Source organism: Manis pentadactyla, chromosome 1 (genome assembly GCF_030020395.1).
Source record: "Manis pentadactyla isolate mManPen7 chromosome 1, mManPen7.hap1, whole genome shotgun sequence".
In the NCBI taxonomy this organism is placed as follows: domain Eukaryota; kingdom Metazoa; phylum Chordata; class Mammalia; order Pholidota; family Manidae; genus Manis; species Manis pentadactyla.
This window is the reverse complement of record NC_080019.1, coordinates 38000233-38027208: the sequence shown is the minus strand read 5'-3', so window position 1 is coordinate 38027208 and position 26976 is coordinate 38000233. Positions and strand designations below refer to the sequence as shown.

The following is a 26976-nucleotide window of genomic DNA, read 5'->3' as shown; positions in this document are numbered from 1 at the left end:
TTCTCTCCCTTCTTATTCCTCCTCCTCCATTCTTTATATGTTGGTTGTTTTATTCTGTGATCTTTTGTGTTTCCTTTAACTGGTTTTTTGGGTAGTTGATTTTATTTTTTGCCTTTAGTTAGTATTTGGTGGTCTGCTTTCTTTGCTGTGATTTTATTTTCTCTGATGACATCTATTTAGTCTTAGGAGTGATCCCATCTAGAGCAGTTCATCTAAAATACCCTGTAGAGGTGGTTCATGGGAAGCAAATTCCCTCAACTTTTGCTTGTCTGGGAATTGTTTAATCCCTCCTTCATATTTAAATGATAATTGTGCTGGATAATGTATTTTTGGTTCAAGACCCTTCTGTTTCATTAAATTAAATATATCATGCCATTCTGTTCTGGCCTGTAAGGTTTCTGTTGAGAAGTCTGATGATAGCCTGATGGGTTTTCCTTTGTAGGTGACCTTTTTCCTCTCTCTGGCTGCCTTTAATCCTCTGTCCTTGTCCTTGATCTTTGCCATTTTAATTATTATGTGTCTTGGTTTTGTCCTCCGTGGGTTCCTTCTGTTCAGAGTTCTGTGTAATTCCCAGGTCTGATCGATTATTTCCTCCCCCAGTTTGGGGAAGTTTTCAGCCATTATTTCTTCCAAGACACTTTCTGTCCCTTTTTTTCCCTCTTCTTCATTTGGTACCCCTATAATGTGGATATTGTTCCTTTTGGATTGGTCACACAGTTCTCTTAATATTGTTTCATTCCTGGAGATCCTTTTATCTCTCTCTGTGTCAGCTTCAGCCTCTGTGTTTTCCTGTTCTCTGGTTTCTATTCCATCAATAGCCTCTTTCATCTTATCCATTCTGCTTATAAATCCTTCCAGAGATTGTTTCATTTTTGTAATCTCCCTCCAGATGTCATCCCTTAGCTCTTGCATATTTCTCTGTGGCTCTATCAGCATGTTCATGACCTTTATTTCGAATTCTTTTTCAGGAAGATTGGTTAGGTCTATCTCCTTCTCAGGGGTTGACTGTGTGATTTTAGTCTGTATCAAACTCTTCTGCCTTTTTATCGTGATAGATGTAGTTGTGAGGAGCTGGCACGTGTGTCGACTGGGAGAACTTCCCTTCTTGCTGGTTTGTGCCCTTTCTCTCTTGGGTGAACAGCGACCTCTAGTGGCTTGTGCAGTTCAGCTGCACACAGACGGGGCCTCTGATTCTTGCCCAGGCTACTGTGGAGTTAAGCTCCGCAGTTGCTGTTGGCCTGGCCGGCCTCAGGCTGCTAATCCAATATGGCGGAGTCACATCCGAGGGGAGACGGGCGGGAGGCTGTTTATCCCTGTGAGGGGCCTCCAAGCTGCGATGCTCACCAGGGGTGTAGGGTGCCCAGAGTTCCCCGGGATTCCCAGCTGCTGGGCTAAGTGTCCCGGGATACTTCCGTCCAGCGGTGGGGTCCCTGTCCCTTTAAGACTTTCAAAAAGCACTCCCTTTTCTTTGTCCCTGGGGCACCAGCTGCGGGACCCACTCACAGGTCTTACTGTCCTGTTTCCCTAGTTTCCAGCACCCCATGCATGCACTGTGTCTGCACTCTGGTGTGGATGGCTAGGGCTGGCTATTTAGCAGTCCTGGGCTCCCTCTCCCTCCCTGTTCTGACTCCTCTACTCCTACTGGGAGCTGGGGTGATGGGCACTCAGGTCCCGCCAGGCTGCGGCTTCTATCTTACCCCCTTCGTGAGGCCCTGGGTTCTTGCCGGTGTGGATGTAGTCTGGCTGTTGTCCTGTATCTTCTGGTCTCTCTTTTAGGAATAGTTATATTTGTTGTATTTTAAAAAATATATATGGTTTTGGAAGGAGATTTCCACTGCTCTACTCATACCGCCATCTTGGCTCCGCCCCCTAAGGTAAATTTTGAAATGCAGTAAAGATTATCTTTTCTGCATCCTGGGACCCAGCTCTCACCTGCACGTTGCCTCCTGGACTCACAGTAGTGCAGGGAACCCAGCGTCTTCCTGCCCTCCACAGTGTTACTTGCTGCTGTGACACCCAGCTTTGTTCCTTACTCCCATCTCCAGTGTAAGGTCCTGTTGTTTCAGAGTTCCATTTCTGGAGTAAATTTAACTAGAAATGCAACCTGGATTGACATATACGAAGATGCATGAATTAGAAATAGTAATTTCTTAAAAAATTATGCACTTTTAATTATTTTTGATACAAGTCATTGGCAGGTAAAACAGCAATGTCAGAAGAGGTGGGAATTGGCATGCAGACATCTGTGTGTCTGGGGACTGTATAGGCTCTGGGCATCTGAAAGTGACAAGACAACATGGAGGCATGTTCTCACCCATATTCTTTTTCTCTTTCTCTTCTGTATATCTGTTTTTCTTTGTCATAACCTTGATAAGAACAGTCAGCATAAGAGAAAGAGTAAGTAGGAAGAGGAAGAATAGAAGGTAAAAAATAAAGACAGAGGTAAGGAGAAGTCCAGGGAGGAGATGGATGCTCTTTGGGACTTTGAACTATCGGGATCCTGGCATGTTATTGAGGAACGAAAATAATGGGACTAGGACCTCCCATGTATTTATTACAGTGATTTTTTTAATGGTAGGAACATGGGAGTTTATTTAATTGTCTTCTCTGCTTTTGTATATGTGTGGCATTTTACATAATAAGGATGAACATAAGCTATAAATATAAATCCATAAATATGTTATTATATAAAGTATTAATATAGGAGATGATAATGAGTTTTAGAAGATTGAGAGTTGTATTCAGAGATTTTCTCTTTACCATTGTATATAAAATTTAACCTAAGGCCAACAGGCACATGAAAAGATGCTCCACATCACTAATTGTCAAGGAAATGCATATTAAAACCACAGTGAGATATCACCTCATGACAGTTAGGATGACCCACATAGAAAACACTAGGAACAACAAATGCTGGTGAGGATGTGGAGAAAGGGGAACTATCCTGCACTGCTAGTGGGAATATAAACTAGTTCAACCATTGTGGAAAGCAGTAAGCAGTATGGAGGTTCCTCAAAAAACTAAAAATAGAAATACCATTTGACCCAGGAATTCCACTCCTAGGAATTTACCCTAAGAATGCAGCAACCCAGTTTGAAAAAGACAGATGCACCCCTATGTTTATCACTGCACTATTTATAATAGCCAAGAAATGGAAGCAACCTAAGTGTCCATCAGTAGATGAATGGATAAAGAAGATGTGGTACATATACACAATGGAGTATTATTCAGCCATGAGAAGAAAACAAATACTACCATTTGCAACAACATGGATGGAGCTAGAGGGTATTATGCTCAGTGAAATAAGCCAGGTGGAGAAAGACAAGTATCAAATGATTTCACTCATCTGTGGAGCTTAAGAACAAAGATAAAACTGAAGGAACAAAACAGAAGTAGGCTCACAGAAACCAAGAATGGACTAACAGTTACCAAAGGGAAAGGGACTGGGGAGGGTGGGTGAGAAAGGAGGGAGAAATGGAGTAAGGGGCATTACAGTTAGCACACATAATGTGGGGGGGGCACGGGGAAGGCAGTATAGCACAGACAGTCTAGCACAGGTAATGAATCTATAGCATCTTACTATGCTGATGGACAGTGACTGTAATTGGGTATGTGGTGGGGATTTGATAATGGGGAAAACCCAGTAACCACAATGTTGCTCATGTAATTGTATATTAATCATACCAAACTAAAAAAAAATTTAACCTAAGAATTTATAAATTATGTATGTATACATATATGTAGATTTACACACACATGCACACTTGCATTCATAACATACATACATTTGACAAAAAGAGAAGGAAAATGGGGTGAGTTAAAGCATTCTTTCAAATGCTTTACAAAGCATAGACCTGTTAAGACTCGTGATCTTAAAGAGAAAGAATGGAAGTGTGCACTCCTGGGGCATTTTAACAGCCTGGTATTAGTACCTAAAAAATACATGCATATATGCTTGTAAAACATGAAAACCTGAAGAAAAGAGATTAAAGCTAAAATCCAATTCTACAAATGACGAATCCAGAATCAGAGGAGTACACTTTTGTTCTTTTTCTTAAAAATCTTATTTTCACAGGTTGCTTTGAAAAGCATTTGAAAGAATGCTTTAACATATTCTATTTTCCTTTTTTTTTCTTTTACAGGACCTTAATTATTCACCATTGTAATTAAATCTTACATTTATACTATTTTTTTTTATGTTAGTTATTTTGAATGGCCCAGTGTTTCCCTTCCTATTTCTTTGTCACCAGTAAAATCTCTAAAATTACAATAAAAGGTAGTGCTATTATGAAGACATTTACCTTTTTTTAAATAAAAGGGTATACCAAATTTTTGGCATGAAAGGGGATAAAAATTTTAACTAGTGATACAACCCCATCAGCTTTATTTTCTAAAGGACAGACTTAATCTGAGTTTTACAAACAGCATAGTTTGAAACATGGAGCTTTTGTTTTGTGATGGAGGGTGGGATTTAAGCCCACATGTCTGTGTCATGCACAGAGCACTCTACAGCAGGAGCGGCTTTGAGAGATTAAGTGGTGGAGGGGGTGAAAAAACGTGTAATGTATTCTTGACCTTGCTTTGTAAACGGGGTTTGTCTCCTCTGGTTAGAGGGGGACAACAGCCCAGTAAGCTGTTTTTCTGGGAAGGCTGTGGGCTCTGAGCAGACACCAATAGGTGACAACCGGACGCAGCAACTGTGTTGTTCAGGTGACTAAATAAGGTTTGCAGATGAAGAGCTCGTCTCTTCTCACCTCTCCCCCAGATTATAAAAGACAAACAGGCGGCCTTGTAAACTGAACGGGAGAAAGCCTTTGGCTTGCATGGGCTTGTAATTTTCACAAAGAGGCTTTCTCTGTCATCGCTCCAGTGAAGGTGCTGGAGCAAAAGAGGAAAACTGAACAGATGCATCTGGTATCTGTAGCTAGCAGACTGGTGTGTGAGCAAATGTGAGACTCGAGAAACACTGGGGGACCTGCTGAGGAGGTAGTGGAATTGTTAGTGGATGATGGGAGCTCAGTGCCATTGTAGTTTGGGTTTTAGTAGAAGTATGCCAGTTTTGTCTACTGTTCTTCCCTTCCTGCCCCCCTCTTTCCCCTCCTGCCTGCCCTCCCTCCCTCTCTCTCTCTCTATTTCTTTTTCTTACTCATGAGCTGTTGAAACGTGGAGCTCATGGACTATTTTTCTTATAGTTGAAATACCTGCTATTTTCACAGTTTTGGCAGCAAAGGATTATAAGCTTAAAAATAATCAAATGGCACAATTTCTGTAAGTAAAAGATTGTCATGGACTTCAAGGACAATTAACTTTTGCCAAAGCACATCTGTTAATTTCTTATAATGAGAATTTTTGTTTGCTTCTTTCTGACAATTTTTAATCTTATTCCAGGAATCAGCTGAAAGAGTTTTGTTCTGGGTGTAAAGTCCCCTTCCTTCCATAATGATGTAAAGATCTAGAATGTTGAAGGGATCATCAGAGATATTTAAGTTCTAAACATGCAGTTTATCACATGTTGGTAAGGTTTTGAAATGCATTAGTGATCCTGCCAGGAAAAAAATTCTTAATTGGAAGTTTATTCTGGAACAAGAATGTTTAAACTTTTGTGATGATCTGTGCTCCACTTGAGAGTTACCATATAAATTATGTAAATTTACATTTAATTTAGAAACGTAGTCTTGAAGGTTGGTTTCCCTCGTTGTTTTTTTTTAATCCCAACTGACCTTGTGGTAGAATAGGCTATCATCAGTCCCTCCTAAATTACTAAATGACAAAGTGGCCTCTGATTCCAGTGTCCCCCTTTCCAGCCCATCCTGGACCCAGAACCCAGGGGTGTCTGAGATGTCATTCCTTGACTTACAGGCAGTTCGCAGTCACAAAGTTCTCTGACCTCTGCTCATCCGCTAGCTGTAGCCTGGCCATCCCACCACATTTGTCCCTCCCTGAGCTCCAGCTGTTATGAAAGTGCTGGGATTCCCTCTTAACGCTGTAGTGCTTCATTTTCTAGTCACTTGCTTAATTTCTCGTCTCGTCTTAAAGCTTAATAAAAAGTTTTTTTTTAATTTTTAGTTGTCTTTGCTTTGATTTTTTCCCTTTATTACCAGGTATCAATTATTTAGTGTATTCTGTCTGTTGCCATATTAAATTACACATTTTTTGTATTTATTATACATTTTTTAAAGTGGAATCTTTCTGTCACATTTTATACATCCTAGATATCCTATTGTACTTGATCTCTTACTTTTTCATGTGATCTCTCAGCTTTTTGGTAGGATTCTTATGTAGGTTTTGTAGGTAAGTTTTCTTTAACTTAGTTTTTAAAACTAAATTGTATTTTAAATCATCTGAAATTAATTTTTGTATATAAAGATGGGGGTCCACTTTACGTTTTAAGTGTTATGCCAATAATTTATATAGATAATCAATTCATCATTTAAAGAAAAGTGTATTGAACTATAACTTTTGACATAGATATTTGTCAATAGACATATACATCTGTGTATCTGTATATATATATATACCTGTACACATACACATATGCATATAATATAGACTTATTTCTTTCCATTGATTGATCCATCTGTTCTATGCTAGGAACATATCAATATGATTATTATCTTGCAATATAAGGCCAATCTCTTACAATATAAGACAATTCTCAATATTCTTTTTTTTTGGCATTATTCTGGGATATTATTAGTAATTAATTTTTCCATGTGCATTTCAATATCATTTTATTCAACTAAAATTATCAATATTTTAATTAGAATTGCACTACATTTATACATTGATGTTTTGAAAATTTATATTTTTGTTATATAGGTCATCTAAGAAAATACAATGCATCTCCATTCCATTTTCTTTTTAGTCCTTCAAAATCATTTTATTATTTTCTTCATGTGAATCTTATGACTTTCTTGTTAAATTTACTCCTAAAGATTTTAACTTTTCTCTTGCAAATATTTTGTCTTATTTCCTTTCAAATTACTTATTTGCTAAAATAGAGAATAAATATTGATTTCTTCAAGCTTATATGCAGAACTTTATCAAATTATCTTAAATATAATAATTTTTAAACCTAGTCTATTGAGTTTTCAAAATATAAAATTATAGCATTCATTTATCAGTTTCATATATTCTTTTCCATTATACAGATAATTTCATTTTCATATTTAATTATATTTATAAAACCTCCAAGTTAATGTCAAATTATACTGTGATTCTCTATGTAATTCACAGTTATAATTGCAATATGGTTCAATATTTGGGATCATATTAGCTGTTAATTTTTGTTAGGTAATTGTCATATGTCAGTGGTGTTCTGTTTCTGTTTTACTTAGAATTCCTTTTAGGAACATATGAAATGTGTTAAATGTCTTTCTTATCCTTAAAGATACGTATACATGATCATATGATTTTCTCCTGTTTCTTGGTAAAATTGATTATGTTATCAGATTTCCTGAAATTGTATCACTCATATGCACATTTAAGAAAATTTAAAGAAATATGCATATGGGGTGATTCAACTTCAGGAGATCTGATAATATAATAATTCATATTCTTTGCATAAGTCCTACTTGGGTCATGGGATATTAATCTTTTTGCCCAGGAATAGCTTCTATTTGTTAATATTTCATTTAAAATTTTATATTGAAATAATTAAAATTGGTCTCTCTTTTTTTGATCTTTATTAGGTTTTACCTTTAAAGTTATGCTGTCTTCTTAAAATCAACTGAAGAATTTTCCATGTGATTTCACACTGTTAAGTATGTTAAGTAACTTTGAAAATATTTTCCTTTGAAGGAAAGAGGGTAGACTGAATTTGCTATATGAGTCCATACAATCCAGGTTCTTTCTTAAATATATTTTTAATCACATTTCCAGTCTCTTTAAAGGTAATTTTATATATTCAAGAATTTCCACTTCTTAAGTCAAACTTGAAAATTTAGATTTTGCTATGAAATATTTGATGTCCTGTTCATTTTAAAATTTATTGCCCCATGGCTTCAATTACAACTTTTCATTCATTTAATGTCTTCAGTAGTTGGTTATATCTCTTTTCTCAGCCTTGTATATTTTTGCTATCCAATCCTTCCTTAATCAAAATTTGACCTGCTTCTCTGGTATCTTCATAGAAGTTTTAAATATTATTCTCTCTAGTTTTAATTAATCTCTGCTTTGATTTATATTAATTCCTTTTCCAAGTTTTGTAGTAAATTTTGTTAAAATTATGTGTTTCTTAGAAGTACTACGTTTATTTATTTATATGCTTTTATTTTTAATAATAAAGCACTAAGATCTGTGTTTTCCCACATATAGCTTTTACCCATGTATTTTCAGTGTTTACCTATTTATGTGCTTTTCATGTAATTTATACTTCAGTTTTGCTTTCCTCCTTGATCCAGGGGTTATTTAGGAGTATCTTTATTACTTTGAAATAAATTAAGACTATTTAATATTTTCTAAATGTATTAGAATATGGACAGCACATCTATAGATCATATAGATTTATAGGATCTCCATGAGAAAAAGCCACAAAGTTTCCTTGTGGCCAACTGTATGATTTATTTTTGTTTAGTGGCCCATGAACATATTAAAATGTATAAATTTTCTAATTGGGACTATGTTTCTATATATAGGTATTAATTTCCTTAATTTTAAAAATTAAATTATGAAATCCTTTTATAATTTTTTCTGTTTTTAATATCAGTTCTTCTTTTCACTTCTTTTTTTTCTTAAATACAATTTTGGTAACAGCTTTACTGAAATATAATTCACATACTGTATAATTCACAAACTATAGTGTATGATTCCATGGGTTTTAGCATAATCACAGAGTTGGCCAATGGACACATGAAAAGATATTCTTTATGTATTTAGCTACTATGTTTTGGTATCTTCAGGTATGGGCATCATAACCATCTCTTCATAAGTTATATCTTTTATAATTACTAAAATTTCACTTTGCCTCTGTAATTACTTAAACCTTAAGCTCTGCCTGATCTGATACTAGTGCCTTTCTTGCATTCTATTTGTTTGCATTTGCACCTTCTTTGCTTTACCAGCCCTTTTATGTTATCTTTCTTTATCAGTTTGATTTTAGTGAATTTTTTATAAATAGCTGATAGATGAGTTTAGGCTTTTAACTCAGGCAGTTTCTGTCTTTTAATGGGAAATTTCAGTACATGACTAATATACATGATTTTATTTTTTTTTCATGAATTAACAACTATTTGCCTCCAAAGAAATTGCCCTTCCTTAACTGTCTCCTTTGCCCACCACCACACACACACACCAGAAACAAATACTGACCCGAAACTGTCAGTATGTATTGTTGGCTATCATTACTGCCATGAATTATGCTATTTTCCACTTGGATTTATCCATTAGTAAATGCCTTACAAGAGTCACTGGTTACCTTATTTACTCTCCTCTTTATCTTCCCATCTTTAGGTCTTGCGTGCTCTCCTCAGTTCTTTCCATTGGGGGACATGCATAATTCACTCTGAGTTGCTGTGTATACTCAAAAGCCTTTCTTTAATGTTAGCAGTGAATGATGCCTCAGCTTGTCCAGGATTCTTGAGTTTTAGTCTCCATGTGTTTGTCCAATACCTTCTTGCTTCTGATGTTGCAGGTGAGAAATCAGATGTAAATCTGATGACCTTTTCCTCTGCAGATAAGTTCTTTGTATATGGAATAATGTAATATTTTTTCATCCTTGGCGTTCAGGCATTTTTTCAGGATGTATCATCATCTTTAAGTCCTTGTATCTTTTCTCCATTATTCAAATATTTCTTGTACCTGATTTTTCAAGCCACTAAGGCAGATCTCAATAGGATCCACCATCTCTTTAAATTGATCTACTGAATCCTTTACTTTGGAAACCTTATTTTAAAAACCATTTAAGTATTGTTTTCTCCAGCAAGCCTCTCCTTTTGTGTTGTATGTCCTTGGGTGTTCTGGTCATGGTTTTGTTGATGTCATCATCAGCTATCTTCTCCAGTGGTTCTCGGTCACCAGCATGTGTTTATTTGTTTTTCTCTCCCTCTTGGCTATTGTGTCCCTTAAATGTACTGTTAGATCAATTTGAAATTTGTTGGCTAAAAAATATTATTCAATCACTGTCACTTACCTGTTTCTGAATTATGTTGTGGCAGTATGAAGAAAGTATTCAGTGGTTGTACTGCAGATAGTCAACACTCCAATGTATTTTTGGCTATTGTTTCCTATTCTCATTTTGGATGTAAATAATTCACAATTAACCCATGAATATATGAGATACATATGATAGGGATTGTCCTGGCCTATGTGATTTTTTAAAACAATGCCTAAATTTTTGGCTATTGTTTCCTATTCTCATATTGGATATAAATATGACCCAGGCATATAGCCCCAAGCTACATGTGAATCATTTTCAAAGCTACTACCCATGTCTTTGCTTTCTTCTTCAAATAAATTATCAGAACTAAAGAGGAAAAGTAATTATTTAAAATATGAGCTAAAACTTAAAAAATATGACATTTTTCATGTTCCTACATCAAAGAGCCTAACAATGACAATTCTAAACACATTTTTACCACCCATGGGTTTATTAAAATAGAATATTTTTTTATTAAAATATCTTTTTCTCAGTTTTCCATGAAGAAATATTGTATGTGCACAGTCAGGGGGTGAATCAGCCAGCTGCAGGCACCTGTGTTTGGGATGTGGTCTTGCTTGCTCTCTGTGGGTGTCAGGGGAGTATCTTCTGGAGTCCACCCAATTCAGGTGTCCGAACAAAACCTGAAGAGGTTCTTTAACTCTGGGTTTTATGACAGCCAAAAAGGATGCATATTATCAAGTCACAGGAGGGACTGAAAATTACATAATTAAGAAGAAAAACATATGTGTTCTCATATGTAAGTATACTAGAAATGATGTAGAGTTCTAGCATTAATTTTCAACCTCTCCCATGAAAAGTACTTTGATGACTAAGTGAAATGTAAGAGCAGTCCTTTGTAATCCAGGTTCTGCAGGACCTGCTGACCTCATCTTTGTCACGTCACACACATCCCGGCCTGCATCAGGGCGTTCAGTAAGAGCTGCATAGAGCCTGCAGTCAGTGAAAGTATTCAATGGTTGTACTGCAGATAGTCAACACTCTAATGTATTTCTCTAGACCAACTTTTGTTGTTCATCTCCGAATGAAATTTGAGGCAATTCCTTCTGTATTTACCATGTTCTTAAAATGCCTGCCACTTCTTTTGTCCTATGATGCTTTCTCTCTCTTTGTGGGGTACTTTTCTGACATCTATTTCTGTGTCCTTCTATGTAATAGCCAATCACTGTCACTTACCTGTTTCTGAATTATATTGTGGCAGTATGAAGATTTTACTGTAACTCATTCTTCAGAAGGGAGAATCGGTTCCAGTTGAGTATGACGAAACCAAAATCCTCCCCGTTAACAGCACACAGTTCCTCAGGCTGTGCTTTCTCTTTCTACCATCACCCTCGTAACTGCAGGCTGTACCGCTCTGCCTTCTTCCAGAATACAAGCCTGCAGTTGATAAAAGCTAACATTTTTTTGAACAACTACCATGGGCAAGGTCCTATCATAAATGCTTTACATCTGTAAACTCATTTAATACTTACATTAACTCTATCAAAGAGATTTTGCTATTATCTTCATTTTTGTAGGTGAGGAAACTAAAGTAGAGAGAAATTAGATAACTTGTGTAACTTACTCTTTTAGTAAAAAGGGGAACCAGGATTGAAATGAAAGCTTTTGGGCTCCCAAGTCTGCACTTGTCACCACTGTACTGTGCTGTCTCTCCAGATCTTCAATTTTCACCCTTTCTGGAGTTAAAGGTAAAGTGCAGTTTCTGTCTTGTCAATAGTAACTATGTATTTTAACTAAGAAGATGGAATCAAGTTGGAGTCTTTGATTCTTGGTGAAAACAATCCTAGATTACACAGACTGGGTCTGGATGTGTAACCACCTGGGTGTCATTGCTGATAACTACATACTGAAAAGTTCTTTTTAGTTAGATCGTAAGTGCCTTACCAGGAAGGTACAAATGAAAGAGTACGAACACAGTCCACCTACGCCGCCTCTCCCACCCGCTCACGGATCACACAGAGCCGTTTGTCCTCGGGTCCAGTTTTCCCTAGTCACAATCAGTGCAATCAAAATTCCACCCACCCACCACAGGCTCTTCTCTCCCACGTTACTGTTTTCTTCCCGAGGCCGAGTCCGTTTTTTGTCTCCCAGTATTCACTCTCATTTCTGGAGGAAAGTGTGGCTCAGCTAAGACTGTTTTTCAGCTCCACTTGTTTAAAGGAGTGACCCAGTGACTAAGTTCCTGTCAGTGAGGTGAGAGCAGGTGTGTGTGAGGTGTTGAAGGAGGCTTTTCTCCTCTTCTGCCCTCTTGCGAACTTGGTGTTAGGACTGCGGGTCACACAGCCATGTCGGGCTCTGAAGGAGGGGGTCATCCTCCAGGAATGGGTGTGAGGTGAGCTAGCAGGAGCCTGGGGCTGTGCACAACTGTGAGGAGCTACTCTGCTGGCCATGGACACCACACGTACAGGCTTTTTAAAATAGAAATAAATTTCTGTCTTATTTGAGCAACTGTTATTTTGGCTTTTATTGCATCATACAGCTGAATTTAACTGACACGTTTTTCTAAGTAGAAAGGAAGAATTTTGAACAGCAGAACAAAAGGGCAGTAGCCAGTCAAGTAAGCAGGTTGATAATAATTTGCATGTGATGTGGTTTAGAGTTAGTTGCTATTCTTACAAGTTTATTTTACTTATAGTGCTTTTCATGGGCAACAGTTTTTGTTAGAAAAATGTCTTCAGAATATTTCTGCTAAACAATAGTGATTAAGACAATAATAGAATAATTCAGCATAAAAGAAACATTTTTTCAACAACAAGATAGTCTTTGGTTCTCTTACAGATAGGTATCTTTCACTTCTCTTAACAATCGTTGTTACTGCTGCTTTAATAGATACACAAGAAGTGGAGAACTTGGATATTTAAAAAATTTTTAGACAGGTTTTGTTATTAAAAAATTATTTTCCGTTATTTTTAAAAACACAATATTGGTACTAATATTTAAACAGAACGTCCTTATTTCTCTCCTTTCTCATCTCTTGCTGCTAAACACCTTATGAATTTGTTGCCCCCTACAAAAGAGCCAGCTGAGATCTCAATACTAACCAGTGAGCAAAAGTCTTCTATTGCTTTTTCTAGTGTGTCCTTTTGTCCTTTTTTTTTTACCAACTCCCCAAGAAAAAAACCAAACTGTTTAAGTCACTGTTTGCTTTGGTGCATGGCTTGCTGGGGCCGGGAGGCTGATGGGCCCCCACCTGCCTTTCAGCTCTGACTGGACCCTGATGAGGTGAACGACCTTGTGTAATAATAAATGCTAACATTTTTGAGCACTCATAGTTTACCAGGCACTTGTCTGATCGCTCCACATGTTTTAGCTCATTTAACCCACACAGCAACCCACTGAGATGAGCATTATTATCACTTCCAGTGTACAGATTAGGAAATTGATAAAATAATTTACTGGAGGTGTTACAGTTAGAAAGTGAATTGTTAGACATAAACTCAGCCCACTTGGCTCCAGATACTGCATTCTGCTCTGCACCTCAAGTGATATAACCACTGCAATACCATTTACTCATCTCTAAAATGAGGATGCTTCTCAGCCAACCCTTTTGATATCATATATTTCAAAGAGTTTGTTATTAACATAGTGTAACTAGATTATTGTTGGGTATGACCTCGTTGTGATTCATAGGGATCGCATATAACTAACAGTCTTTCAATACCTCCAATACACCACCTAGTGAAAGTAAGATTTCTTGAGGCCACTGAAAGGCCTCAGCTTTCTTATACAGGTGAATAGCTGGCCTGGAACAGCTAGAGCCAAGTTTTAAATCATCTGCAAAAATGGACTATTAATTCAGACACTAGACAAATTTGTCTCCATATGTTTCCTTCCGTGCTGCAGTCTGACAATGACACATCAGTATGTCTGCCTCCCTTCCTTGTGCAAATGAGTTGGCTAGATCCTAATGGTATGTATGGACCATAGGTTTGCATCTTGGAGTAATTTTTATCTTGTAGAACTGGAAAACTTGGGTCTAAACATTGCCTATTGGTGTATTAAGTTTTCACGTATCTTCCATATTTCTACAGTGGTTTCCTAACAACTGTGTCAAAATGTGAATGAGTCTGTTGCATTTCTTCAGTGTTTTCCACAAGATGGCATTGTAATTGAAAGTTAAAGGTCTGTGGAAATTTTTTTTTTTTAGGTTAAATTAACCCAATACAGAAGAAAGCTGAAGTTGGCCTTAGATGCTCTTATTGGCATTGTTCACTTGGTTTTAATGAGATCTGTGGTGTTTTATGGTGCATAGACAATCTTGGTGATTAGTGCATCAAATGTAGCTTGGCCGGCTCCCTCAGCATTCTGCCATTCTTGAGTAAACTGTGGAATAGCTTTTCTGTGTTTTATTCTTGTGTCCTATTTGATATTTACTTGGCAAGTGACTTTTAAAAATCATTTCTGAAAGTTGTTGAATTGTCACTGTTACAAAGAGTTTTCAGCCTAAGTAATCAAAAAATAAAAATTTTCCAACATTTTATTGGTTGAGCAATGAGAAAAGGCCCCGAGAGGTTTCATTTTACTTAGTATGGCAGAATAAAAGCCATTGCATTATAAATGTAGTGAATATAGCATATGTCGTACAGTGAGGATTCAATACATGTTAAATATATGAGTAAAAAGTAGTAGGGTAAAGAGGCAATGGCAAAAGCAGAATAATCAACAGCTAACAAGGGCTAACACATGACTGTTCAAAATTTTGCATGGCTCAAAAATTGCATAATGATGATGTAGTCTCTAGACAATGGTACATTTTCTAACATATATCATTATTAATGTATTTTAGTTTGGTTGGATTTTTCCAGGGTTAAAATCTGGCTTCCCCCAGAATACATAAGTAAGTTTTAACTGGCAAAATTCCTGTTGTGTGCAGTCAAGGTGATGTGTGTGAGTACAGCAAAGGATTATCAAGAGTCAGTGGCTTACATACAATAGAGTGAAGTCCTAGGGTAAAATAAACAGTGACATCCTTCATTCTAGCCCTCGGGTGGGAGGGGGTGTGAGGAGTCATTCCCAGGTGACTTTCCCTAGAGAAGTGTGATGCATGAGATTGATACCTTAGGTTCCAGCTTTACGTGGGTCAGAGACAATTAACCATACAGACAAATTGTGATGAACACTTCACCTTAAGGTTTGAACTTGACAGAAAGTGTATTTTTTCTCCTGTCTTCACAAAAGTCATGATGAAAGAAATGATCTATTCTGACACAGACCAGAGAATACCACTGGGGCAATTTGGGAAAGAGAATCCAGTCAACACAGCATGCTGAATGAGCATTAATGAAGGCTTCTCTGAAAAAGTTGAAAGATTTTAAATTTATCTTCAAAGCAGTGGAAGATTTCAAGCAGGTGAGTGTTGGGATCTGATTTGTGTCTTGAAGCACCTCCTCTGGCATCTGAATAAAGAATGGATTAAAATAGATGCAGTGGAAGCTGGGAGGATGTTTTCTTTCAGGCAAAAGGTAATGAAGATCAGAACTAGGATAGATTAGTAGGTGTATAGAAGTGGTGGATTTGAGAATCATCTATGAGAGAAAAGTATATTAAGGCTTGCTATCTGAGGTAGGAGAGGAAGGCTCACACAGACCCTCAGGTCGCTGGAATGCGGGCCTGGGTAGACTTAATTTTCGTTCACTGAGTTAGGCAATCTCGGGAGAGGGTTATTGGGAAAATGATGTATGCAGTTATTCATGGGCTTTGTTTCCTTTCAAATGCATATGATTTTGGATAGTAAACTCATTAAGCTTACTAGCTGTCTAAAACTGGTGATTTATTTAGGTAGAAAGAAAGGAGAAGAGGAAGAGGAAGCTGGAGGCCTGATCCTGACCGTGCCCACTTCGCTGTCCTGCCTGTCCTGTCCCAGTGTTTGTTCTCATATTTCTGAAACATATTTCTGTAGCATGAGTTTATCTTGCAGAGGACCTAGACTTTTGTCCCAGTCTGTTTTAAACTTAAGTTATTAGGAAGGTCTTTGTGGACAAGTATTGATTGCTTAAGTAAGTCAAATGGCTGAATGAGAGTCATTGCAAATGCACACATGGTTATTTAGTATCCTACAATTTACTAGTTTGCTTGAGTTTCCCCAGATGAAGACAAAGCAGCCTTAGTGCCAATATTCTCAGCATTAAGGGTATGAGTACGTATTCAGAGAAGTCCTGAGTTGTCCCACAGCTGCCTTATTGTTCTGATATGCAGTCATGGAGTTTGGAGTTGTGGATCTGTTGACACCATGGGGCTTGTGCATGGCTGACCCCATATGTCAACATAGCTACTTTTCTAGTGTAAAATAATGTGCCTCTTTAACATGAACCTACCTTGAGTTCAACATGGAGGAGGAAGCTACTATGAGCAGTACAGTGTTAGAATAAGAACTTACGTAAATAGCAGATACTTTCTTTTCCCAGTCTTGATAGTTAGGGTCAGTGTAAAGAAAACACTTTATAGTGCCTCATTTGTTTTCAGTATCTAATGTACAGTTGCTTGAAGAAAGGGCATTATGTTTACTTCTAGCAGAACATCCCAGTGTGACCTGTAATATTATCACCATGGAGCTTCTGGGATATCTGTGTCCTGTATGCTGAATTTACCTTTTCTAGAAGTTCAACTGGGAGCCCATTAGAATTCTGATTCACCTGTGTCTGGGATAACAGAAAACTAATACTCTTATTTATTCTGGCAATGGTAGTGCCACAGATAAAAATGAACTTTTTGATTTGAATAAAGAAAACTGAATGTTATCTGGTCATTATGGGCCTTCTTTGAAACTTGGGGGTCAAAGGGAAACAATAGAAACAAAATCAGTTCAAAATAAAATGTTAGAGAATCATTCAAAACATGAATGGGAACAACGTAAAGCTCCTCTCTCTCTTAAGAATTTCATGATGTATTTAATCATATTATTTAGTATCTTCATTATCTGATGCATAATACTGTTACAATTTAATTCCTTGTCTCCATGCAAATATGTGCTGTTTATGTGAAGCACAACTGCCACCCCTTTGGGAATAGATGTAACCCAAAGGGAACTGAAAATTCCTTACAATTTTATCTCATCAGATTCTAAAACAATAATACACACAGAAAATATAATTAACAAAATTAATATGACTCAAAATGACATTTGGAACCATAATTTCTTCCCTTATTTCCATAGCAACAGGCAGCTAACTACATGGATCTCTTTTTAAATGTCTCAGAACTTAAAACACACAGTTTGGACAGATGGCCAGTGGAAAGGGATCTTGTAGAATTGTTCACTGAGTAGTAATCTTTAAGAAAATGTTGTATTTCCATAAAATATGTATACCAGAGGAATCAGTTAATTGTATATATCTAATTCCAAAATGTTTATCTTTACTTTCATATTAAGTCATAAAGTTAAATAAGATATTTCTGTAACTGGGATGATTCGTACTTGTTACTGTTTTTTTCTGCCCCAGGATTACCCTGGAGAATGATTGAGTGTTTATTTAAGAGAATCATGGGTGTTAAGAGTAATTCTCCTCATAATAGTAACACAGTACATGTTTATCTACAATTCATTATAAAGCATTGTCAGCTAAAAAGAATAATGGCTTGAAGAACACTCACTGTTAGCATAATAAATAAATGATAAAGATCAACTTTCTCTCTCCGGAGGCAAATGTAGCATTTGCAATGCTTTGGAATGGTTCTACTTTTTTTATCCCTGGAATTCTTCAAGATGAATTCTAAGGCAAAGCATCATAAGTAGTGTTCTTAGCGAAAAGTTTGAGCACACAATCTTAGAACTCGGTTTTCAAAATTGAGTCAGTTTCAGGTTTTAATGTAGACTCATTGCTAAATGTAGAAGAAAAGAATCAATATTTATCCTCACTGTCATTATTAGAAAAATTTATAAACTCTGTGTTGGGATGCTCTGTGTGATTAAATTTATATATATTTCCAATTATCTCACTTGATTTGTTCTTAAGCTTCCTTATGAAACTCTATTTTTACTTTAATGATTTGAAATTAAATAACTATGAGTAGTAGCTTTAAGCAACTCTATAATTTCTCTCAGAGCAAATTGTTACACATGGTGAAGGATTAAACACCATGAAGTAAGAAAGTATATTTTTTATTGTTGCAAATAAATTTGAATTTTCTGGTAAAGATAAAAACACATTTTCATAAACAGAATGGTTTTAATGGTCTCTTGAATCAACATGTTCTTTATTAAAATGCTTTCTTCTCCTAGTAGTTCAATAAAACTAAAATTCCATTCTTCCTAATGATTTGAAAAATAATTTAAAAGAAACATCATTTTATGTATTTATTTCTTTGAATAAAAAACTGACATCTGAGAGAATTGTTGTGTTGGCATGCATTTAGTTTTATACATCATTTTTCATAAGGGTGCCATAAGGCATCAGAAAAAGGGCAAGCAAAGTAATTGCTATTTCTGATTGATTGTTAAGTTATTAATCACAACACAGGGATGCCACTAGTTAGCTTGCCCAGCAAATCCTCATACTGTCCAATCATCTGGTTTATTTATTTTTTTGCCCTTAAACACTTTTGGGAATGCCATAAAATGGATCTTACTCTGTTGAACTTAATTCAAATCCACAACTAGTAATTGGTAGGTTATTGTTTTCTTCATGTGTGCTAAGCCTAGAATATAGAAACTGAAGAGAATGGAAAGCATCAATTGCCCATCCTTAAGGCATTTATAGTTGTGTGAAGTGTAAGTCATATTTTACTGATTTGTAACAGTCGCCGTGCCTACCACCACAGGCACTTCTTCTAAATTATACTGCCTTGCATCAGCCCCCTGCTTGGGAATGCTATGCTATATGTTGTTGATCCAGAGGTGAGCATTTGACTCACAGTATCCCACCTGTAGGCTTGCCTGCAACTCTTGACGGGTCTACAGGAGTGTTATTATTATTGACTCTTTCTGAAATGTGGAGGGCAGAACAGGAAGACACATAGAAGCAGAGAGCCATGACACAAACATATTCACACCCAATATATATAGTATAGACTATCTATATATGTATATATACATGTACATATATACTATGTATGTAATATATGTTAGGCAGAAAGACAAAGATGACCTGGATGAAAAGGAGAGAAGGCACCCCAAAGATGACTTGGAGTTGATCAGATAGATCCAGAAAGCCAGAAATATCTCAGAGAGTTAATCAGATGAAGCTACAGGGTCCAAGAGTGACTCAGGAAACATCCACGGTCCCTCCAGATAAGAAACATCAGAGGCACAGGCACAGCATATCCCCTGTCCCATTTCACCAATCAGAACAAGCCTAGAGAGCTGACAGCTATCAATCAAGGACCTCTCTGCCCTGCCAAAAACCACTTAAAAGAAGTTGCAGATTGAGCATCCACACCTGCCTCTCTCACCTTAGGTAGGCCCACTTTGTGACTCTGCAGAGCACAGTAAAACTTACTTTGCTTTCTTGACTTTGGTCTCTTGTCTCACTGTATCTGACTCCCCACGATACTGAGCCCAGTTCTTTCCTTCCTAACGTGTGTATGTGTAAGTGCACACATGCACACACATGCATGGGCACACATGTGCACACCACACACACACGTGTGTGTGCACACATGCAAACAGTACTGGCTATGAATAAAACAGCACTTGATATTTTCCCAGAATTACAGAGCTGAAAAGGATTAATTTTATTTTTGTCACACACACCAATGGTAACACAGACCTTCTTTAAAAATATCCAGGTCGAATGATTCTATAATTATATTTCTATTCTGTTTTCATGTTTGTTTATTCTTGCAGCTTACTTTTTCATTATGTGCAAATTGACACTCTCTTTGCACAGTATAGTATTTATTATCTATCTGTCTATCTCTATTTACTGGTATGAAATTTTATATAACTGAGCTACACCCTCCTTTTTCTCTGTTTTTTTCTTTTTATCCTGGTGTGATCATTTTGAGATCACATGTTTGAAATTAATTGTTATACTTTCTTTTTTCTTAAACAGTAGCATTTGTAATGATCTTGTGTAATTAGTTGAGGTCTTTTGGAGCTTGGATAAGCTGAGAACCAACTATATGTAGTGCAAAGTGAGCTGATTTTCTAGGAAAATGATCATGCTTACTGATCAGCATCTTTAGTGGGTGTGATTTGAAATCAATAGATTCCACCAATGATATCATTACAATTCTTTACTGATATCTTCATCCTGAAATCCAGAAAAGAAAACAGCAGGTAATTCATTACCCATTTCTACTTGTTTAGTTCACTGTAAGTATAGTTTCTAAGTTGGTGTTTGCTGATGTATCTGTTCAATGCTAGACTTTAATGAAATATCAAGGTCCTCTAAATTTTGTCAAGTCATAAGCATCACTGTGATTTTTCTGCTTAGAATTAAGTGTGTCATATCAAAGTCAGTATGTTTTGAAAGAATGCTTGAAGACCTGGCTACTTTAGGTGGAGAGACGAGCCTTCTGTCCTGTTCTTGTTCCCTGCCCTGGGTCCGTCAGTGTGTATACTTACTCCATCTGCCAGGTAAGAGAGAGTCAGTGCAGCTATGAGACAACTTGAAGATTTGACATGTTTAGTAGGCTCAAGGGGCCAATAATGTGAATAAAGACACATGATTTGAAAGCATTTACGGTATATTAGTTTTGAAAACTTGACATTAAGCTCATATATTCTTCCTGAAAGGAAGTACATTAGGGAGTTGCAAGCATCTTACAGTTCCTTGGTCTTGTCACATTGTACAAGTTTCCTTATATTTCTGTTAACTTCCGTTGTGCCTATACTCTTTCTCCTAACTGGAACACCAATTTAAGGTTATAAACTGTTTCTTAAATTAACCTGTACTTTTAGCATTTAGCACAGCCCCTTATGTAGAGGATGACAATCTCAATTCACAAGCAGAATATTTCTGTTGTTATTTAATTAATTTATAATTGGGGTCTCCATTCCTTGGAGGGGCAAAAATGAAATGGTACTGAATTCAGGATTTCTGTTCCTTTTTCCCAGGGGGTTGTGGGTGGGAGGTAAAAGACAGTGAAGTAGGTTAGGGATCACGTCAGGTTGGGAAGAGTGGAACTCTGATCTCTCCTGGCTATGTATCCACCTATCAACTGTTGACACACCCAGTGTTGAATTTCAGTCATTGAGGAATAAACAGGTGCTGCTTTTTTTTCCTTTCGTTCCTTGCTCAAAGTCCCTTCAGATTCATGTCCTTTAGGTGCATCAGAGTTAATTTGGTTACTCCCCTACCATGCTGGGCTATAAGGCTTTGTCTGTCTAAATACTGGGTTTTCCCAAATCCCTAAGAAGCACAGCTTAGCTTTCCCCTGTTCCCAAGTTTATTAACTAATTTGAGGGTTCTGTCTGTATTTCTGAAAATCTAGAAAAGCTGTGTCCTGTTGGTCAAGATATAAATTGTGGGTTATGGAGAAGTCCAGTTTCTACTTCTTTTGCGTTAACCCAAATATTTTAAATCTTTCATTCAACCAATAATTTTTCTATTCCTCCAGGCCTGAGGGCTTAAAAGTCAGAAGGAAATCCTTAAAAACTAGAGGGCCGCAGCGTGTGTCCTGATTTCAGATGCAATGCTCTCCTGACCATCTGAGTCACTCTGGCATTCCTTTCTTTCTTTCCAGATTCTGATCTTTTCCTGTCTACATGTTCTCTTCCTGATTTTGGCCCCCACTCCTTCTTTGTTAGATTTCAGCTGACTGCCCTTCATCCTGAATCTGCCACTCAATTCTGTTAGCCTTTCTCAAGATAGTCTGTCCTTTTCCTTCATAGTATTTAATCATAATGTGCAATTTTATATCTATGTGTATGTTGTATTTATTTGGTTAATAACTGTCTTCCTAACTAGAATGTAATCCACTAGAGAGTAGGATTACTTTTTTTGAATTATAGTAAATTTGCATTCAGTAAGCTAAGGTGTGAATTGGTGAGGGAAGGGGGCCCACTGTGATCAAAGCGGTGTGTTTTGGAGTTCTACCAATGGTGCTGGGAACTTAGACTATGTCTGTATTCACAAACTATTTTATGAAAACATTCAGATTCATCAATCATCTAAAAATCTAAAAGCAACTTTTTAAAAAAAACTAAATAAAAAGTGAATGCTTACTTACTAAATTTAGCTTTCTTCTTCCCAGAAACACAACAAAAGCCCTCCTGTAGACTGAGTAGCCGAAGACACAATGCTGTTGTTCAAGGACTTTTATGAAGTCGAAGCATGTGAACATAATGGATGCATCAAGTACATAGAACTTTGATGTGAATATTTAAGGTATCAAGAAGCATTCATAGGTTCTGGGATCACATGTGTTTTCATTATGCTTTGGAGAAACAGCTTATCTTGTCATGCATCTTGCCACAACCCATTTCAATACATTATTTCAACAGAATAACTTTACATTTGAGATCCAAACTAGATAACTCTTTGAGAATCTATATAAATTATCAAAAATTCTCATTATAGAATTCTGAGCCAGATCTGACCATTGCTGACTGACTCTAGTTTCAAAATGAACAAAGACGTGAAGAAGTGGAAGGAGATACACTGGGGGCTGGCTACACATGACTTTTCATTTATTTCAAAATGCACTTGCAATAGATGTAAAAACATTATCCTAGTAGTTAGTAATACATACTTTACATTACTGGCTTGATTTACTTCTTTAGAATCTAATAGACTATTGCTAGAAGCTCCACAGTTTGCATTTTCTTCTCTTATAATTTGCTCTGTGTTCATGGGTTTTCTTTAGGGACATATATACTTGTTTTTCTCCCTTGGTTATAGCTAATCATGTAACATAGTTGCTGGCATCTCTTCAGCAGTCTCCTATTTATGATCCTAATTGCAAGCTTCTGTACTGTTTTGTGACTGGCAATCTTCCAGTCTTTAGGGATTAATTCATAATTTGATTGATTTTAAGGATGTGTTTTAGAATGAAATAGCTTGCTGTAGTCCATTTGGAAGGGATTGAATACTATGTCGGCTTGATGTCTTAAATGTCAGCAGTGGATAGGGAGGGGGTATGGAGTTTTACTCCGATTCATCAGTCACTCAGTGTCGATTATCACAATGATGCCCAAGGCAGCTGTAACTTTCCTCTTTCCTATTAGCAACCAAGAAAGTAAGATTCCTTTACTTTGTTTCTCATGAATTTCACTTAAGATCTCAGGCCTGGAGTGTGCATTTATGTGTGCATGTGTCTGTGTGCTGGTGGCAGGGATTGGGGGATTGGGACATGAGTAGCTATAATAGTAAGGGTGTGGTGAAATGAAGTCAAATCCCATGAGCTGTATGTTTAGTTAATAACACTCTTTCCAAGGAGGTACAAAAACATTTGAAAAGGCATGGCTGCAATTCCATGTAGGAATGAAGATGATAATTTGTATTCAAATCATCTCTGTACCAGCCACAGTTACAGGCAGTCTACACACACTCTCATTTGTTGCTTGTTAATCCTGTGAGCTATCAAAGATGATGAGGAAACAAAGGCTCAGAAAACTTCTGTCACGTGTCCAAGCTGGCCCAGTTCAGCAGCCTGTCCTGGTGCTCTGGAAAGTCTTCTGCTTCTTCACCACAAATACATTCTTCTTTTCCTTGAAGAGAAATGTGTACTCTTATTTAAAAGATTAGATTTCTTAAGGTTATTGTACAGAAACAAATTATTAAGTTTGGTTACAAAGGCAAGTGACAGAAGTGCGCTCAGTTGCAGGGGCCCCTTATTGGAAGAAGGAAAGCAAAGGCAAGCTGAGCTGTAGAAAATAAGTATACAGAAATGCAGAAATGGCATGATTTCTTTCAAACTAGGTAGAGAACGTGACTCTACTCAAGTGGCAAAGATAAAATTCAAACCATACTGTGGCCTGTGGAATTTATAATAGTGTCCAACCACTGCTACTCCAGAAAGATAAACACTTATTAGTAATTTTGAAGATCTGTTTTGGAAGCTTTATATTTGTAAACATGAAAATATACTTGTAATTATGTATTATGGACTCCATTCTGCAGATAGATTCTATTCTTTCTCCAGGACTTACAAGAGTGCTAATTAGAATATTTTTTGTAGTAGAATTCATAAACAGTATAAAAGTATTTTCAGGCTTTTTCCCAGCCTTATCTTCTGTAACTGAAATTCTCAACCTTTTAGGAGTCATGACTCCGGGCTTAATAAATATTTATCATTTCTCAAGGAAGATATTTGGAAATTTTAAGATATTAAGATTTTTAACTACAAATTCATACAGTAGTTTTAATTCAAGATACATTAATGCTCAAATATGCCATTAAAATGTCTTAAGTTGCATTGTTTTGGAACAGTGGACCAGTGTGCTCATGTAGGAAGAGTTTAATGAAACAGATACAGAAGATAATAGCCCATCAGAGGCTTTATTTGTTGGGGTTCCCAGAGGGTCTTTTATTAGCTCTTTAGAAAGTGGGGAGAGGCTCTTTCCATTACACGGTGCTCAGTCTGGTGCATCAACAGGCACAGTTATGTAAGTGACCTGAGGCTGTATTTGCCATCACCACTTTCCCAAGAGAGCCACATGCATTCTGTAAGTTCTGTCAAACATGATGTGCTGTTGTATATGTCACAGGTAACCCCTCCTAATTCAGAGAAGCATCCACACTCCTCTCCTCCACTGGCCTGCCCTGTGTCTTTTCTCTTCCCTCCTCTACAATCCTAGCCCATCATTTATTTGTCTTTTCTCTTATAACATCCTCTGTCTTTTCCCCTACATGCCATCCACTTGCAGTTAAATTTTCTCTGTCGTACTTCATTTTGATTCCTTTGTCAAAGTCAGCCAAAAGCATGACCTCTGCCAGCTTTCAGTCCTCCTGGAATATTTTTCCATCCACTTGGGGACATTTTCACTCCTTGTGCCTTCCAAGATATTGAACCCTTGGCATTCTTCCAATGTTTCTTTGATTTTGTGTTAGTTCTTCTTTGACTCTTTGTTTACTCATTAAATTTCTGACACAACGTTCTCAGCTGCCTCAGCATTTTCTCACTGGATAATTCACCCACTCCCAAGGCTTGGCTATCAGCTTTGTGCTCATGACTCCCTAATATTCAAGTCTGGCTCTGTCTGCCCCCTTGAACTCGACAGGGAGCTCTTGTTTTGTTGGGGATGTTCCCACCTCTCTGTTCTATAGAGTTCCGTGCGATTAGGCCCACACCTGTCCCCCAAGACAGCTTTACAGTTACTCTGTGTTTCTTGTGTAGACTGATGGTTACTTTTCACCCAGGCTAAACATTAAATAGGTAGGGATCCACTTTCTAGTCCTCATTTGTCAAATTCTGGCAATTATGTCTTCAAAATACTTCTCTTTTCCATCCCTGTTTTCATTTCTGCTGCCACTGCTGTGGGTCAGCGTGCCTGGCTCTTCAGTCTGAGGTGCTTTTCTCCCTCCGCATTCTTGCACATCGTCGTGGGAGTTATTGCTCTTCTATAGAACTTAAATATCTCTCATTTTTAGCATTAAATGCTTAGTTACGTGTTTGGACATTTTAAGATCTGGTTTCACTTATAGTGTACTTTTTTCATGATATCTCTCTAAAAACTCCACATTAGGCATCTGAAACATGCTGCATATTCATGTTTATGTGGTTCAGCTCTTTTGCTTTGCTCTCCCATCTTCTCTTTCCCTGTCTGTTAACATCTTCCTTACCCTTAATGCTCAGTTTAAATGCCCCTCTTTTGTGTTACCACCCTGATTCAGACCAAGCAAATGAATAAATTCTCTCTTTTATCATTCTGCACATATCTGTTGTATTAATGTACTTATCACATTCAAACTAGTATCATTGCTAATTTCATACATGTCTGTCTTCACCAATATTGTAAAAATACTAGTTCGAGAAGTGTACATTGTTCAAGAGACTGGAAAATCTCTAGAGAGGAGATTTGGGCCTTGAGCAATAGCATCATTCTTGGAATTTCAGTTTACATTGAGACCTCCATAGATACGTGATGGGTAGGCATAGGTTTAGGATTTAAAAGTATCTCAAAGGCTCATTATGGCCAACAGTAAACTCCCATGTGTATATACCAATTGGCTCCACTCCGCCAGGTGTATAATTCATTTTCTGCTATACTGTTTCAGCCAGAGGATTGTGAAGGAGGGCTTTGAGTGTCCATTAAAGCAAACTCTTAGCAATAATGAAAGTGGTAGTAATGCTAATGATATTCTTTTGCTGGGAAGGAAGAAGAAGGAGAGAAAGAGCCACTTAGGATTGAACTGAATGCCTCGTCTTTTACAAGGGTTCTGGTCCCAGGAGAGGAGGTTTCAGTATCTTAAGTTTTGACTTTATTTCTGTTGTTTGACTGTTCCAGGGTACAGATGGGTGTTACGTTTGTTGATTTCTGTATTTTTCTTCCACAGAACACATTTGTTAATAGACATTTGTGAGATAATTGGGAAATATTATTGACAATTGAAATATTTTACTTTGAATAAGTGTACTTTGGAATTTATTTCTAAAATGTTCTTTAATTTATAGTAAAGAATCCATAATCATACTTGTTTCAGAAAGCAGATGCTATAAAAAGCAGGACATCTGTCTTTACATCAGTGCCACCTAGAATTCTTTCTTTCCTTCTGCTGAATACCGAATTGCATAGTATTATAGCCCAGTGGACAAACAGTTCACCTGCTCTTCGACTTTAGAACATCATGGAAGATAGGTTGAAGCAATATTTGTTGTCTAGGCTATTTTCATCAGTTTTACCAAATAGGAAAACTCCCCTTTGTACATCTGGGGTCTGTGCAGCCTCAGATGGAATGCTTTGACTGAGCTTGTCACACTTCATTCAGGAGGCAAAA

At 37.0% G+C, this 26976-nt stretch overlaps 1 protein-coding gene across 4 annotated transcripts in view; it reads left to right on the top strand.

The window, feature by feature from the left end:
• MARCHF1 (membrane associated ring-CH-type finger 1) overlaps window positions 1-26976 on the top strand; it is a 960605-nt gene that overhangs the window by 72547 nt on the left and 861082 nt on the right. For 2 of the 4 annotated variants that reach the window (XM_057497157.1, XM_057497148.1), the window contains exon 2: window positions 22292-22425. The exons of 1 other annotated variant lie outside the window; for it this stretch is intronic. The gene's annotated coding sequence lies outside the window, so the exon portion shown is untranslated. Of the gene's footprint in view, window positions 1-15334; window positions 15506-22291; window positions 22426-26976 lie in introns of all 4 variants that reach the window. One more of the 4 variants, XM_057497150.1, reaches the window with a different exon arrangement.